At 42.8% G+C, this 16,777-nt stretch overlaps 1 protein-coding gene across 4 annotated transcripts in view; it reads left to right on the top strand.

Moving 5' to 3' along the window:
* The first annotated feature begins 9,811 nt into the window (after nt 1-9,811).
* Nucleotides 9,812-16,777, top strand: part of LOC105470104 (transmembrane protein 117) — a 579,101-nt gene continuing 572,135 nt past the window's right edge. For 3 of the 4 annotated variants that reach the window (XM_011721851.3, XM_011721853.3, XM_011721859.3), the window contains exon 1: nt 9,812-9,950. The gene's annotated coding sequence lies outside the window, so the exon portion shown is untranslated. The remainder of the gene's footprint in view (nt 9,951-16,777) is intronic. The other variant, XM_011721855.3, reaches the window with a different exon arrangement.

The raw sequence follows: 16,777 nt of genomic DNA, 5'->3' as shown, positions 1-16,777 counted from the left end.
TATCTGCCTCCCCCTAGAATAGTGCCTGGAATGCAATGACTATGAAGGAATACATCACAGATGCATTAGTCTATGGTTGGTTGGCGATGTAATGACCAAAATACCCTTTTGACATAAAGGACTGATTTGAGTTATATTCAAATATAGAAAAAAATACATTTAATCTAGTACGTGGACTACTTATTGCCTCTAGTAAGAATGCAATGGAAGAAACAGATGGAAAACAGACTTAAGTAGCAAGGAGGTCGCTTAATTATTCTGCATAAATGTCACCTCAAAGGAAATCTGCCCTGACCACCCTTTCTAAAATTGTCACCCACATCCTTCTTGATGCTCTGATTCTACCTATTTTTCTTAATAGCACCTTTCATAGCCTAACATTACATCATTATACGTTTTGTATCTACTGTCTGTTCACTCGTTAGAATAAGCTGTTTGAGCCTTGAGCTCTATCTTTCTCACCACCAAATTGGCAGAACATTGAAGTGCCTGACACAGAAGAGCTTCCTGAAAATGATGGTTTTACATTTTGGAATGGTAGCATAATTAATATGTAATACTTTGGCATTCAGAGGCCTAACATACCTCAGCAGATGGAAGCAAAATAAAAACCCAGTGCTGTACATTGCTGGAGTAAATGTGAGAGATGTAAATAACATTGTTTGGGGGGAGATTTACAAAAGCACGTTATCTTTATCATTAAGTAAATTACTTCTTTTGTGTATTTTTAGACTTCTTTCATGTATTTTTACCCCATATTGAAGAAATGACCAGGTATTGTAAAATTGCGAAGTATAGATGAGGGATAGTTGCTTATTTAAAAATGTGATGTAGTGGGCTGAATAGTGTCCTGCCCCCCACCCAAAATTCATGTCTACCTGGAACATCAGAATGTGATCTTATTTGGAAATAGGGTCTTTGCAGAGGTAATTAGTTAAAATCTCAAGAAGAAATCATCCTGGATTTGGAGTGAGCCCTAAACCCAAAAATGTGCCTTTCTAAGAGAAGTTAAAAATTTGAACACACAGACACACAAGAGAGGATGCGTGAAGATGGAGGCACAAATTGGAGTGATGCATCTGCAAGTCAAGGAACACCAGGAACCACCAGAAGCTGCAAGAGACAAGGAAGGATTCTCTTCTAGAACCTTTGGAGGGAATGTCATCCTGCTGGCACAGATAATTTTACACTTCTAGTCCCTAGAACTGTGAGAAAATAAATTTCTGGGTTTTTAAACCACCAAGTTTGTGGTAATTTGTTAGGGTAGCCTGGAAAATGAACACAGAATAGGAGATACATGCTAACTTGAGAAAAGGAGGATATGGGAATTGTACCTTAGTCTACAATATTTTGAAGTATTATTTTAATACCTAATGCATATTAGTGCTCACTATGAGCAGATAATGTACTCTGTGAGATTCAGACCTTTAATGGCATCCTAAAACTCAGAAGAATGGGCCAGCCAGGCCTCAGGGCTCAGCAGCTATGATGGAGGAAGGGCCTCAGACATGTCTCAGGTAGCTCATTGGAAGAAGGCATTCTAGGCCCCTACCTTATTCCTTCGTATGAAATACTGGGGGTAGGGGGTTGCTCCCCTTAACCCGTGAGAGAGGCAGAGAGACTAGCCCTTCCAGTCCATGGGGAGAGGGTGACTCTTACTGTTTTTCATTTCATGGCAACTGGTACTCATAACCCTTGTCGTGAAACAAAGAAATAATTTTCGTTTCTTATTATTTAAAATTCCTGGTGCCGGCCGGGCGCGGTGGCTCAAGCCTGTAATCCCAGCACTTTGGGAGGCCGAGGCGGGTGGATCACGAGGTCAGGAGATCGAGACTATCCTGGCTAACATGGTGAAACCCCGTCTCTACTAAAAATACAAAAAACTAGCCGGGCATGGTGGCGGGCGCCTGTAGTCTCAGCTACTTGGGAGGCTGAGGCCGGAGAATGGCGTGAACCCGGGAGGCGGAGCTTGCAGTGAGCCGAGATCACGCCACTGCACTCCAGCCTGGGAGACACAGCGAGACTCCGTCTCAAAAAAAAAAAAAAAAAAAAAAAAAAAAAAAAAATTCCTGGTGCCAATTATTTCTCTTCACTTCCATTTTATCCTCCTCTATCCTGAGTCCCTGCCCCCATCCCCTTAGTGATAAAATGGCTGGACATGAGAAGTCCATCCTCAACAATCGGATTTTTCCTACTACTACAAATGATGTATTTCACTATCCCCCATGAGTCCCTGCTCTTGTGAATGGACCACAACATTCTGGCTCCTTCTGGCTTTTTTTCTTCATCTTTCCCTCCTTTCTTTCCTACCCTTTCGCTCTCTTTCTCCCTTGCTTCAGCACTTATTTGAGAGCCTTTTGGTAATTAGAGCCTTGGGCATTGGGGTTTTTTGTTTTTGTTTTTTAAAGAGACAGGATCTTGCTATTTTGTTGCCCAGGTTGGTCTCAACTTCTGAGCTCAAGCCTTTCTCCTGCCTCAGCCTCCTAAGTAGCTGGGACTATAAAGGCATGCCACTGTACCCAGCCATCATTACTGTTTCTGTGCTGCTCCCCATTGCCTGGAATTTCTTTCTTTCCCCTTCTCTGTGTATCTAAATTCTCCTTATCCTTCAATGTTTGCCTCAAACTTCTTCTGTCTGGCTTTCTACAGCAATTCTTAGGGATAGCTTTATTTTTCCATTTCAGATTTCTGTAGCCTTTATGGTAGTACAATGCATTTAGCCCTGATCATGTGTAACCTTGTATTACTATTTATGGTGATCATAAGCCACCTATTGTCTGCTCACTTAGAAGATGAGTTCTGTAAGGAAATAGACACAATGTATTTATATTACAAACCTCAACATTTTGAAGTGCTTGATAGACTAGTTGTTTGGAGATGTTTATTGATTGGGTGGTGTATTTGGTACTTTACATGAAGTCAAGAGCTCTCGAAAGCCAGTATATTATTGTGTTCCCCCAGATTAAGCCTCCCTTCTACCTTGGGCTAGGTCTATCAAAGTTGTCTGAGGTCTGTTTTGAAGAAAAAAACAGTTTTGAAGAAAGAAAAAGATCATTTGTTTTTGAACCACGAAGAAAGGGAATGTCAGCTCAAAACTCCCCAAAGGCAAATTTGCCATTTAAAACCAGCAGTCACATTCCTGTTTATGAGGTCATCTAAACACTGCACACTGGAAGTGGGAGCCTCTGTGTATGTGGGAGTGAGCATGGGGCAGAGGAGAAAGCAAGAGGTAGTAAAAGGAGCAGTGGCTCACGCCTGTAATCCCAGCACTTTGGGAGACTGAGGCGGGTGGACCACAAGGTCAAAAGTTCGAGACCAGCCTGATCAACATGGTGAAACCCCGTCTCTACCAAAAATACAAAAATTAGCCAGGCGTGGTGGCATGTGCTGATAGTCCCAGCTACTCTGGAGGCTGAGGCAGAAGAATCGCTTGAACCCGGGAGGCAGACGTTGCAGTGAGCTGAGATTGTGCCACTGTACTCCAGCCTGGGCGACAGAGCCGGACTCTGTCTCAAAAAAAAAAAAGGAACTGTAGGTGGGCAGGGCAGCAGCACAATTGCCCCTCTCTGTCAAGGTAATGGGAATGGCCCTTTGAAGAAACTGCTGCATTTATACAGATTCTGCAGGACAGCCCTGTGTATGAATCAGGGGTGATGCTGCCCACCCTAGCAGGCAAGTAACAGCTGGATTTCTGGTGTGACTGCTAGCCCACCCTCTGTTTGCATGACTCCTTTGCTTTGCAAACTGTTTAGAGCCAGGCGTGGTGGATCACCCCTGTAATCCCAGCACTTTGGGAGGCTGAGGTGGGCGGATCATGAGGTCAGGAGTTCAAGACCAGCTTGAGCAAAATGGTAAAACCCCGTCTCTACTAAAAATACCAAAAAAATTAGCCGAGTGTGGTGGTGCACACCTGTAATCACAGCTACTCAGGAGGCTGAGGTAAGAGAATCGCTTGAACCCGGGAGGCAGAGGTTGCAGTGAGCCGAGATCACGCCACCGCACTACAGCCTGGGCAACAGAGTGAGACTCTTGTCTCAAAAGAAAAAACAACAACAAAAAAAACTGTTTAGAAAAGTACCTTCCCCCAGCCATTTACACGGTTAAGCCAAGGCTAGGTGAACCAGTTCTTCAGTAAAAGAAACTCTATGGGAAATGAAGAATATAAGTAGGCCAGGGGTGAAATGAATAATAATGATAACAAAAAGAGCCAACATTTATGGAAAATTTAATATGTACCACACCAAATGCTAAAAGTGTAACATTCATTTTTAATCCCTCTAAGACATGCAAAGCAGCTACTTCTAAAATACAGAAAGCTTAATTTGCTTGATATCATATGACAACTAGTTGGCATCATCATGAGGATTTCAGAGCACAGGTTCTTTTTTTTTTTTTTTTTTTTTTTTTTTTTTTTTTGAGACGGAGTCTCGCTGTGTCTCCCAGGCTGGAGTGCAGTGGCGTGATCTCGGCTCACTGCAAGCTCCGCCTCCTGGGTTCACGCCATTCTCCGGCCTCAGCCTCCCAAGTAGCTGAGACTACAGGCGCCCGCCACCATGCCCGGCTAGTTTTTTGTATTTTTAGTAGAGACGGGGTTTCACCATGTTAGCCAGGATAGTCTCGATCTCCTGACCTCGTGATCCACCCGCCTCGGCCTCCCAAAGTGCTGGGATTACAGGCTTGAGCCACCGCGCCCGGCCAGAGCACAGGTTCTAGTATTCCAAGCAGCAGACATGTGATGGCCATCTTTTCACAAGCAAAATTCAGGATATGGGGCTTAAAATATATCAGCATGCATTGGGCTTCATGGGAATGAACACTTGAAATTAGGATTGTTGAGGAAAATCCTAGCAGTAGAGTCACTGCCCTTTAAATACCAAAGAAAATTATGGACCATAATTTGTCTGCGTTTGGTGGGCAAATTTCTATTCTTACCTCTTTGGCAATAAGGAAATTACGCTGCTTATATTCAGAGCATGTAATTAGCATCATCCCGACTGACCTATTGGAAGTTAAAAAGTTTTGCTTAGAGTCCATCTAATCACTGACAAAAACATTTCCCAATTGACTTGGTAGAGGTTACTGATGATTACACCTATACTTTCCCCTGGCTTTCAAAATGCCAGTTAGAGAGGATAAATTGGTTCATAATGAAAGCGCTCATCAATTTTTGAAATGTACATTGAGCATTGATCTTGTCTTTTTTTTTTTTTTTTTTTTTAATCAAGAGTAAACTGTATTATGGAGGTACTGGGACATGTGAGGTGAACGGAAAAATATCATGCCTCATGTGGTTACTTCTGATTCTTTCTTGTTTTTTTTTTTTTTTTGAGACTGAGTCTCACTCTGTCACCCAGGCTGGAGTGCAGTGGCACAATCTTGGTTCACTGCAACCTCTGCCTCCCGGGTTCAAGTGACTTTTCTGCCTCAGCCTCTCAAGTAGCTGGGACTATAGGCGTGCACCACCACGTCTGGCTAATTTTTGTATTTTCGGTAGAGATGGGGTTTCACCATATTGGCCAGACGGGTCTCGAACTCCTGGCCTTGTGATCTGCCCACCTCAGCTTTTCAAAGTGCTGACATTACAGGCGTGAGCCACTGCGCCTGGCCTTACTTCTGATTTTTTAACTCTTGGATCAGATTTTACAAAGGAATGGTATGTAAACAACACGCATTTTAAGCCTATTCGCAGGATTGACTTCAGATGTGGAGGTGAGTAGGCAGGTCACTGACTGGTGTGATCTGAGAGTTTTCAAAAACTATTTCTATTGTTACCCTGACAGTCTGAAACTGTGGCCCATTGGCTAAACTCCTGCATATAAAAGAAATGGAGTTGTTTGGGCTAAAATATGGATGAGGGAGTGGGAGATTTATGCCCTACTATCTTGGTTTCTTTTTGGAACTTCTATCTATACCCTTTGAAAATCACTGCTGACCAACACTGAAGAAGTGGTTAACTTTGTGTGAGTAAGCAATCACCACCTGGCTACTGGGCCAATTGATTTTTGACCTAGAGGAAAGTTTTCATAGAACGGTAACGTTTGATGGGAAAGAAGAATGGCCTTTACTGACTACCTATTGCATGGCAGACACTACAGGTGTTTTATAGACATTGGGTCATTTAAAATCCCTAATAGGTCTGTGTGGTAGTGATTAGTATGGAAGGAGACTGAAGAATAGGGAGAACAGTAGCTGAAATCCTGAGTGGGATCTGTCTGTGAACAGATTTCAGTGACCTACTTTGAGCTCGTAAGTCCACATCCAGATCTAACATCTCACCACTTCAGTGGTGAAGAAGGAAGATCTGGGGATTCCTATTGTAATTTTTTAGTGGCAATTTGTATAAGTTTATAGCTAGTAAGCGGTGGAGCCAGAATGTATACCAACATTCATTATGTCAGGTCTCCTAACTAGAAAACCCACATCTCTTTCCTCTTATATGGAGAAGCAGTATTATATAAGATGAGAGGTTAAAACGTGGGCCGACAAGCCACATTGCCTGGCTTCTGATCCTTACTCTACCACTACGCTACTTGTGATATCTTGAATGAACTACTCAATCTCGGTATGCCTGTCTCCTCAAAGGTAAATGTAGAGAGGGATACTCCGTTGTTTAGCAGCTATCTCACATGTCTTTAATACATGTAATGAGCTTGGTATACAATAAGCCTTCAATAAGTTGAACTTTTGTCACTAATTTTTATTGTGACCAAGCTGAGAGGCTATTCCTCTGCCCGGTTCTGAAACAGGGCTGAGCTAGAGATCATGGCTGGCTACCAAGCCAAAGGGCACAGGCTTCTTGGTCAGTGGTAAAAAGGGAACACTGATGCTGAAAACAAGCCTTGCCCATTTCAGTATTTTGCCTTGAAGTGGTCCTGGAGAACTATATTCTCTAAGCCCTGAGGCTTCTCGACAATAAATAGTAAGCACTGGTAGAGCTTATTCTTAAAATTATTATTATATGAAGAGAGATCTAAAGGTCTAAAGGTAGGCTAACAAGTTCCATGTGAGTGATGCCAGACATTTCGGTTCTGATGAACTGAAGTTCATTTTAGTAGACACCCATGTACTTCAATTGATTATGGAGTGGATTGAGTTCTATTTCTTAAGGAGACAGATGACAAGCTACTGATGATTTTTACCCCACTATCCCCTGAAATACAATGTTTTTTTCAGTCTCTTTCTCAATGAAAGGGAAAGTGCCTCCTATTTTCCTTTATTTTGTTTTGTCTGGAGGTGACGGGGGTTATAAATTACACACCTCAACTGGGTGCTCTGGCTCACCCTAAAATCCCAGCACTTAGGGAGGCCGAGGCTGAAGGATGGGTTGAGGCCAGGAGTTCACAATCAGGTGGGCAATGTAGACCCTGTCTTTACAAAATTTAAAAAATTAGCTAGGTGTGGTGGTGTGCACCTGTGATCCCAGCTACTTGGGAGGGTGAGTCAGCAGGATTGCTTGAGCCCAGGAGTTTGAAGTTGCAACGAGCTATGATTGCACCACTGCGCGCCAGCCTGGGTGACAGACAGAGCAAGACTCTGTCTCTTAAAAAAAAAAAAAAAAAAAAAAAAGGCTGGGCACGGTGGCTCACACCTGTATCGTCAGCACTTTGAGAGGATGAGGTGGGCAGATCACTTGAGCTCAGGAGTTTGAGACCAGCCTGGACAATGTGGCAAAACCTTGTCTCTACAAAAAATACAAAAATTAGCCAGGTGTGGTGGTGTGTGCCTGTCGTTCCAGCTACTCTGGAGGCTGAGGTGGGAGGATCACTTGAGCCCAGCAGGTCCAGGCTGCAGTAAGCTATAATTGTGCCACTGCACTGCAGTCTGGGGGACAGAGTAAGACTATGTCTCAAAAAAAATAGTAATAATAAAAGAAGTAAATTACAGACCTCAGTATTCTGTGTAATTTGTGAAGTTTTACTATTTTTCAGTTTTAACTGACTGAAGAGTCCTTGCTTTAAATGGAGATCCAAGGAAAATATAGCATATGGAACCCTTGTTAAATAGTTACCCACGTGTAACAGTTTAAAAATTCTTTAGAGAATACTATTAATTACAGTTATAAAAGCACAGTGGAATATAATGACTAATATGTGGAATTAATCCAGTATCTCTGAGCCATTACTGTAACTTACAATGTTAGGTACTAAGGATACAATGATGAGTAACATTTAGTCTCTGCCCTTGAAGAGTTCATAGCGTAGTGGGGGAAAAAAGAAGTTGCAAAAAAGAACAACAAAAGTGTAATAGTAAAATGTACAAAGTGCTGCATAGGCAACAACTCTTTCTGGCAAAACTTGTTAAAGCATTACAAAAGAGAACCTTACGAGTTAAGAGTTCCGTAAAATGACCACAAATGATTGACTACTATATAGATAGTGGTGTGGGGATGTGGGGATTCCATTTCTTAAGGAGACAGAAGACAAGCTGCTGAATGACATTTCGGTTCTGATGAACTGAAGTTCATTTTAGTAGACACCCATGTAGTTCAATTGATTATGGAGTGGATTGAGTTCACTCTGATATACATGAGAGGTATATATATACACACATATATAAAACCATATATATATGGTCATTCTTGGAAGCTAGAAAAATGTCAAATTAGTGGGAATTATGGCAGTGAATTCCCAATTATCCCTGTGCAGATAAGCTACCCTGTGGCACTTGGGCATGGTTCTCTCCATCCCATCTTAAAATCTGCTGACACCTCAGTTCTCCCTCTTGCCATCCAACCCATTCCTGAATCAGGCTACCAGTCCAGGAGAAGGCCTACCTCTTCCTTCATAAGTTTGCTAATATGGGCATATAGAAATTATCCTATTTTCCATTTGATTATATACACTAGTGATAACTTCCATTACCAAGAAATATTAGCATGCTGGATAGCAGCTGTTAACACATTTTCAGCAACTGGTAAACTGAGGTAGCAGCTGCTATTAGGTGTGGAAGGAAACAGAGGCCACACATATATGATGGAAAGGAGGTTACACTCAGGAAGACAGGAATTGGTCAAATGTAGTCAAAGGGTCTTCCTGCCCTATGCCGCAGCGGTATCATTTAGGTACCATAGAATGACAGCCTTCTGAGAGCCTCAGACTGCAAAAAGTTTAAAAATTGTGCATGAGTATGTGTGCTGAGGTATACATGTGTGTATGCATGTACTTGTGCTTATGTGTGTATACATATGTATGCATGAGTGTATTTGTGCATCTCTATGTGTGTATGAATGTATGTGTACACAAGTGTGTGTGTGAGACTAGGCAGGTTGGAAAGTAAGTAGAAGACTTCTCATACTACTCATGGGCTCTGCCTCTCCCCACCCCCACATCCCCACACTTCCAACAGACAAAAACGGAAATCATGTTTTGTGACCTGAGATTGCTTTCGAAAGTTTGTAGCTCTTCGAGGACATTCCAGTGGGACCCTCATTGGTTCCCTGCAGGATGGTGGATTTTCTGTCAGCCGCCCCCCAACCCCCACCAGGTTCCTGAATCGTCCCCCTCCTGCAGCTGCAGCGCTGCAGAGGTGGGCCGGCCCGGGCAGGCTCGGCCCGTGGCGCACGCGGCCCGCGGGCTGGAGTCAGCCCGTGGTGCGGGCGGGAGGGCGGGGGCTGGGAAAGGCCATGCCTCCAGCTGCAGAGGTTGCACACAGCTGGCATGATCGCGGTCACCTGCGCGGCGCCGGTGCCCTTGCGCTCGCGTTGCCCGGCCCGCGGCCGCGGACTTTGCGGCGGGAGCGCGGCGCGGTGAAGCACCGGCGCGGAGGGCGCCCGGCGTAGGCGGCGGCGGGTGTGGGCCGAGCCGGTATTTATAGCTTCGTGACAGCAGCAGCGGCAGCGACGCCGCCGGCCCGTCTCGCCGCGCTTCCCAGCGAGGCCGCCGGCGCGCCGAGGGCTGTGCTTGACCGCGACTCCCGTGTGTAGTCGCCCCGCGCTCCGCGCGACCCTTCGGGTGAGTACGTGGGCCCGGGCGTTGGGTGAGCCTCCCCCGCCGCTCGGTCCGGCCGCAGCGGAGCCCTCCCGGCCCTGCCGCCCGCAGCCCGGCTGCCTCCTCGTCCCTGCCCGCGAGTGCGGAAGCAGCCGCGGAACCCTGGCCCGGCCCCCGAATTCCCCGGCGCCTGTGCTCCTGCCTTCCTGGGGATGGCAGCCAAAGAGGCAGGGTGAAGTGTCAAGGAAGGAGGGGGACGCGCCAGCCCTCTGGCTAAGGGCAGTGGAGACTCCCGGGCGAAAGGCTGTTGGTGGGAGCCCTCAAACTCCCGGCTCCAGGGTACAGAGATACGGTGGGAGAGCAGACCTTGAACTTTCCTTGCTTCAGCGATTCCTAGCATAGGGACTGAGTAAAAGCCCTATTTTTCTTAATTAAATTAACAGGTTGCCGTTCGTAGGTGTTGTTCTTGGGGAAAAAAACCAATGACTTGGGTGTTTGGGTGTTTGCTAACTTCATCGTGACTAAATAAAACTATTTTTTTATTCCTATTTTTGAAAATGCCACAGGCCCACAAGTGTATTCTACCGTCTGTGAAACAATGAAGTGTGTGTGTGTGTGTGGGTGTGTGTGAGAGAGAGAGAGAGGGGAGTAAACATCACATGCTTATCAGGAACCAAAAAGGAAAAAAACATGAGGAAAAGTATGTTGAATATAAGGATATGTATTGCCCCCTAATTATAAATGATGTATGGTCTGAAATCCAAGGAAAGACTTCTAGGAAGCTACAGGGTTTTTGTTTTGGCTTCAGAAACGAGGTCTTCCAATTTATTGAATATAAAAGTAGTTGAATCCCTGTAAACCTCATTTTTTTTGTTGTAAAGTATTGACATTTGACCATGGATATACTTTCTTTTATCCCCCCAGTCTTCGTAGTTTAAAAGTAATTATGGATTTTGACATTTTGTCTCAGGCATTTATCCCTCCTATTCCACCCTCCCTCTCATCCCTGTGATGACAAACTGGCTCTTGTCAGTTTTATCCATGCTTCTTTAAGCTGCCTTTAAAAAATACACTTTTTACATGAATTCTATTTAATTAATTAAATGTTTTTTTCTTTGGCATTGTGTTTGGAATATGGCCATGGCAATTTCTTCTCTTTCTTTTTCTTTCTTTCATGGAGTCCGGCTCTGTCGCCCAGGCTGGAGTGCAGTGCGGTGATCTCACCTCACTGCAACCTCGCCGTCCCGAGTCAAGGGATTCTCCTGCCTCAGCCTCCTGAGTAGCTGGGATTACAGGCGCACGCCTCCACGCCTGGCTAATATTTGTATTTTTAGTAGAGATGGGGTTTCACCATATTGGTCAGCCTGGTCTCGAAGTCCTGACCTCGTGATCGGCCCGCCTTGGCCTCCCCACATGCAGTGATTACAGGTTTGAGCCACTGCGCCCGGCTGGCAATTCTTTATTACAAACAAATCACTGAAAAGGAGGTCTAAACATTTTTAAAGGATATAGTAGTGATTATTTTTTAACTTTATAATGTGCTAGGGCTCATAAGTATTTTGCCATTTCAATGGAAAGTTGTCTCTGTTCAGAGGACCAGTAGACCTATTTTGCTTTTGGAGTTGCTGTTTTAAAAACTTGCATTGATTAAGCAATTTGTTTACCCAAGGACTGCAGGATAGGAACAAGGGAAGAAAAATCACTTAAAGGTTGAAACAATGTGAAGAGAAAATCTAGGAAGTGATTTATAGATGTAAACCTCTAAATTAGCTAAGGTACCACAAATACTATCCTGGAATCTATCAGAACCACTTATAGTGGTTTTATTGATTGACTTAAAAGGTTGCTGTTTATTTAAAAGCCCCGTGGTCTTTTGTATTAGACTAAAAGTAAGAAGTTCTAACTTTATTTCTGTTATTATTGCTATTTGTGTGTTTTTTTAAAACCTGTATTAGGCACTTGCATTATGTAAAATGGTATATATAATCTTTTCTTGCCTTTTTATCTAACAATTGAAGATAATATACTAAGACCTGTCATTGCCTCAGGACTGGTCTGTGTGCGTGTGTACATATGTGTGTGTGAGACCAGGTAGGTTGGAAAGTAAGTATAAGACTTTTCATACTCCTTGTGGGCTCTGCCTCTCCCCACCCCCACATCCCCATACCACCAATAGACAAAAACAGAAATGATGTTGTGCCGCCTGAGATTGCTTTCGAAAGTTTGTAGCTCTTTGAGGATATTCTATATATTTGGTTTTTCACCTTTCTGCCATTTCTCCTTTTGCAGATTTGGATGTGTATTATCCAGAGTGTACTCTCTCTGGAATGGAGTCTTCTAGTTTTTTTTTTTTTTTTCCCTCACCCAGGCTGGTCTGTTTTCTGTTATCCATACATCTGTTTATTCATTTATTCATCCATCAGCAAATATGTATTGAAGGCCTACTAGGTGCAAGTCATCACTTAGTACTTAACTCTTACTTCGTTCCCATTGAAATTTTATTCTGTATTTTATACTTCACACAATGGTAACTAAGAGTAATAACTTTGGGGTTATATAGAGGTAGTCATACCTGTTTCTGTCAGCTGGTAGCTTTATGATCCTGGACAGATCATAACCTCTCTGAATTTCTGTTTCTTCACTGGTAAATCCAAATGGCTGGTATCAGGAATAATTAGAAAATACGTGGAAAGTGCTTTCCAAGAGCCCAACCCCTAAAAGCACTAAAAAGTGTTAATTACAAGTGCTGTCTACATCTGCTGCAACCCTCTTCATCTCAGGAAATGCATTTTCCATCTCAGGAAATGGTAGTTCCATTCTAGATTTTGCCTAGATCATGTCTACATCCAATGTATTAGTAAATCTTAGTAGTTATTTCTGATGTGTCCAGAACCAGAGTTGTTTAAACTGCCTTAATTTCTCTCTGCTTGGTCCAAGTTGCTGCATCTCTTTGGCAACGGCTTCATCAGTAGCTTCCCTGCTTCTGTTCCTTGCCCTCCTTTCTTACAAAATATTTTCAATCAGGAAACAGACAGGCCCTTCTGACATATAAGTCAGATTGTGTCCCTCCTCTGCTTCCTATCCCACTCAGGGTGAAAGCCCACATAGGAGGGCTTCAGGGCCTGCTCATGATCAGATGCTACCTCCTGTACCTCATCTCTTTTGTACTCCCCTGCACCTGCTCCCCATCCAGTCATACTGCCCTCCTTGAAGATCCTTAATTTGCTCTAAACCTGCACCCAACAATAGCCTTTCCAACTTTTGTTCCCTCTATCTGGATCACACGTTCCCCAGATAGCTGCTGACTTCTCTCCCTTCTTTCGTGCCTGTCTTCTGATGTCACCTTATAATGAGGTCTTCAACTTCCCTCACACCTGACACTCCCTGTTAACTTTTCCTTGCTTTAATTTTCTCTGTGAACTTTCTTGAATACTGTGTTGAATTTTTATTTGTTTAATATCTGTTTCCCTCAAAGAAACTATCAGATGCAAGCAACAGGTCTTTGTCTGTTAGTTACCCTAGCACATAGGCCTGTGCCTGGCAAAAAATAGGCAAGTGGTAAATATTGAACAAATGAATGAATGAATGTTGTTATGGAGTTAACAAATCTGTACATCATCACTTTTATATGCATGATTGTCTCTTCTGCTCTGAAACCTTTGATAATTCTCTATTTTCAGTAAAATACGGACCAACACTTTTGGATAATCTTTGTTGGATTGGCTCCAAATTATCCTTAACTCTCACAGGATAATGCCAAGCACCCAGTGTTCTAGCCACACACAACTACTATACATCTCTACATCAGTCCCAGGCAGTTTCTTCTGTGCCTTTGCACAAAATAGAAGTACTGTGAATTTTTCTTTTTTATATCAGATGGCTTTATTATCAGAAACTTTCAACTAATGTAAAGGGTAAGATTTTAGAATTTGTGTCCTTGTGTGTGGGAGGCATTGCATGGAGTGTTGAAGCCAGGTGGCTTGGGTTTAAATTGTGGCTCTGATATAAATTAATTTTGTTATTTTTTTACAAGGTACTGAACTCTAAGTCTCAGTTTCAATATTTGTGAAATGGGGACAATAATATTTTCTTCATTGGTTTGCTATGAAATTTAAGAGATGCTGGTAAAGCTCATCAGCATAGTGTCTGGTATATAGTATGTGCTCAATAAATGTTAGCCTTAGAAATATTAATTTAACACCTCGTGCTGAAATGAGAGGGAGTTGAGTGGGGGTGCATTAGTATTGTTACTGGCCAGGTCATCAATGTAGTCCTTGGTCTCCACTGCTCCTCTTCGCTTTGTTTGCCTTAGCGGAAGTTGAATGGCAGATTCCTCCACCCTCTTCTCATCTCACCTAAATAATGAGAGAGCTTCTCTTTGTGAGTGTACCACTCAGCTCATCCAATAGATACCTACTGATCACCCAATATGAGCCCAGTATTGTGCTGTGCCCTGGCAGTAAACAGCCACTTCTCTGAGGAGCTTATGATCAAGTGAGGGAGACAAACACATACACAGATAATTTCACTATAATGAGCCAGAAGCTAAGATAAAAGCTCATTATCATCTGTGGTTATAGAAATGAATTTAAAAATGGAAAGGTTTTGCAGACTATGTGCCCTGTATAACATAGTCCATTTGAACAGCCTCAAGCCCGCATTTAAATTAACAGTAGATACATCAAATGATCATACTGATTGTAAAGATGTTTTATGTGCACTACAGAGGTGAAAACAGCTTTGGTTCTCTGGATAATGTTGGGGTACCTAAGGAACAAGAAAGTAGGGCTGAGATGACTAGGCAAACATTTGCAGCCTGTGTACGAAGTCATGAAGTGAGGATAAGCAGAGGTTTAATTCAAATTATTATGTAAGGGTTTGAAATTTGGGACCCTCTAGAAGATATCACTTCAACTTCAGAATTATGAGGCAAGAATAAATTCCAGCCAGCTTAAATGATCAATAATGGGGTCCTATTTTGTTCTGCTAGTTGAAACTGTTAGTGGAAATACAGAATAAGCTGTAACTGTGATGGGAAATACCTTACTGGAAGAAACACTTCCAGCTTTGTGGTATATTAGAAAGATTAAGGGCTAGGTATAGGTCTGGATTCAAACCCTGATGTTTCCACTTGCTATGTAAATTAAACAGGCAGCAACTGCTCTGAGCCTTTGTTTTCTTTCCTGTAATGTGGCAGTGATAGTAGCATTCATGGCATTACCGCGGTAATTAAATAAAATCATGTACTAGTGCAGGAGTATTGGTCAATGCTATAGTTCTCTTTCCCTAAATAATATAAATGCTGGAGAGAAACAGCTGTCTCTGAAATTTTTTGAATGTTCTAATTTAACTTGAGCATGTGGACATCACATAGCCCACGAAGCAAGATTCTCAAGTTAAAAACAAGAAAATAAGTATGTGCTAGCCTCCAAAATGCATGTATTTAAAAAAAGAATCAAGAGTGTACGTATTGGAGTTGATCTGGCCGTCTGCAGGAAATGGTGATAAGGCCCTGGAGTCAGCCTCAGAGGCTCAGATCACAGCTCTTCTGAGAGGTGACTTTGGACCAGTTACAAAGTCCATGTGAGCCTCAGTTTCCTCTCTGTAAAATGAAGTGATAGGAATGACAATGATGGTATTTCAGTAGTATTTCTAACTCCTACTGCCCTAATTGTGTGTGTTCATGATGGGAAGGGAGGTGGTGGTAGAATTCTTCACTGGCAAAAGCAGTGACAGCAACTTGTAATAACAGCTTCTTAAATAATACTCCTTTCTAGTTCTGATGGGCATATAGGAACTATTTCTTTTTTATGACTCACTGGTGACCAGTGATGAATTTTTCTTGTAATGGTGGTCTTTGGACACTTCCAAAAGTATTGTGTGAAATTGAGTTGAAAACCAACCTATTCTGGCATTCTTACACACTAAATATCATGAAAACGCGTAAAAATTCATTTTTGTTCTTCACTACTTGCTCTGCTGTCTTTGGTGTGAGAGTCACACGTTTAAGTTTCTGCTGCTGTAGCAGGTGATGAGCCTCATATTGAAAAATACAAAAACAAAAACAAGACTCTTGAGATAGTCACCATTCCTAGGCGATCCAAGCTACAGCCCCTGGGGATAGATTTCAGAGTGTTCACAGAGATAACAAGCGACTTAAAATTGCTTAGAAGGCTTATGAATCCAAGGCACAGTGACTGTTTGCTTGGCTGAATTCTATTGCCAATCCTTTTGCATGTTTATATTGCTTTTGTAAAATAGTCATGACAAGTCCTCATTAACTAAGATTGTGGGTTGAATTGGCATTCATCAGCCCAGAATATTGGATTGGGACTTGGGAGTCTTGGAGACTCTCAGATCTTCCGTTGACTTACTTCAGGCATGTGGCATGGTCTTTATGATTTCAGTCATGTATAAAGTGAGAGTATTTATCAATGGATACTCCCCCCACCAAGTGTTCAGAGTTTATAAAGGATTCCTTCTCACACACACACACACATGCCCACACACACACAAATTTTTTTAATGCGTTAGAAGTAGATATTACAGAGTTATTATATTTGTGTCTGGAGGAGAACATGTCTCCAGAAGACATTCAAGGGATGGCATCCCTGGGACTGGGACCTAGGCCTGTTCTCTAGGCAAGGAAAGTGCAAGGAGTTGATCTGGCTGTCTGCAGAGAATGGTGATCAGCACCTGGGGTCGGCCTCAGAGGCTCAGATCAGAGCTCTCCTGCTAGGTGACTTTGGGCAAGTCAGAAAATCTGTGTCAGCCCCAATTTCCACCCTGTAAAATGAAGTGGCAGGAATGATAATAACAGTATTTCAGGGGGTTGTTATGACAAAAATGAC

The sequence above is a fragment of the Macaca nemestrina genome, chromosome 10, assembly GCF_043159975.1.
Source record: "Macaca nemestrina isolate mMacNem1 chromosome 10, mMacNem.hap1, whole genome shotgun sequence".
In the NCBI taxonomy this organism is placed as follows: Eukaryota; Metazoa; Chordata; class Mammalia; order Primates; family Cercopithecidae; genus Macaca; species Macaca nemestrina.
This window is presented reverse-complemented; position numbering and strand designations above follow the sequence as displayed.